The sequence below is a fragment of the Grammomys surdaster genome, unplaced genomic scaffold (genome assembly GCF_004785775.1).
Source record: "Grammomys surdaster isolate TR1022 unplaced genomic scaffold, NIH_TR_1.0 363, whole genome shotgun sequence".
Classification (NCBI taxonomy): domain Eukaryota; kingdom Metazoa; phylum Chordata; class Mammalia; order Rodentia; family Muridae; genus Grammomys; species Grammomys surdaster.
Window position 1 is genome coordinate 10091731 of NW_021604782.1, and position 954 is coordinate 10092684.

Sequence of the window (954 nt, forward strand, 5' to 3'; positions counted from 1 at the left end):
AGAGAGAGAGAGAGAGAGAGAGAGAGAGAGAGAGAGAGAGAGAGAGAGAGAGAGAGAGAGAATCTTTTTCCTAGGCCATTGCAACCCAGGCATGCAGCTGGGCAACTTCCTAGAGGCTGGCTCCAGGTCATCCCCTGACCTTGACCCTGACCCCACCGTGGTTTTAGACCCATATGGAAAGTCAGTGGAACAAATATTTATTAGCCAGGGTCTTGCCCTGGGCTCTCCTAAACTTATCCTATTTCAACTATGGTCACCATGGATAAGAATGCTGAGGCCCAGAAAGGGCAGAGGGCTTGCTAAGATCCAGAACTGGGGCCTGGAGTCACCTGATACCTGTCCCCTTGTCTTCTCTATCTTCCTTTAGGCAGTGAAAGAATCTTCAAGATTTAAGTCTGCTTTTACACTCAAATGTCCTACCTTAATTGTTCCGTAAAAGAATTTCAACAGGTCCTTCCTGGGTACTAAAAGGTTGAGAGGCTGGGGCCTGAGGAAGTGACGAAGTGGATAGAGTTTGCCAGAGAAGGTGATTAGCCATCTCTCTATGGTTGTTGCTTGGTAGTTCAGTGCTTTGGCTACCTTGTACAAGGTCCTGGTTCAGTTTCTGGCCCTCTAAAAAGAAAAAGAAATAGAAAGTTAAAGGGGAATCTTCATTAACTCTTCCCAGTCTCATTTCTCTAGAGATTTGGTTGGTTTCAAAGATGTAAATTTTTTAAAAATGTGTTTATTTAGTTACTTAATTATTTTAGGTACATGTATGTATGGGTGCATGTGGGTGTGTTATGGTTCATGTGTGCAGGTCAGAGGACAACTTGTGGGAGTTGATTCTCTCCTACCATACGGGCATTGAACTCAGGTTTTCGAGCTTTGTGGCAAGCACCTCTATACCCACTGAGTCGGCTCACCAGTCTTAAATGTGGAGTTTCAAATGTGGCTTCCTGTGTGTGTGTACTC

The 954-nt window shown here is 44.8% G+C and overlaps 1 protein-coding gene across 1 annotated transcript in view; it reads left to right on the forward strand.

Annotated features, from left to right (window-relative positions):
* Bspry (B-box and SPRY domain containing) overlaps positions 1–954 on the forward strand; it is an 18461-nt gene that overhangs the window by 9507 nt on the left and 8000 nt on the right. The window lies entirely within an intron of this gene.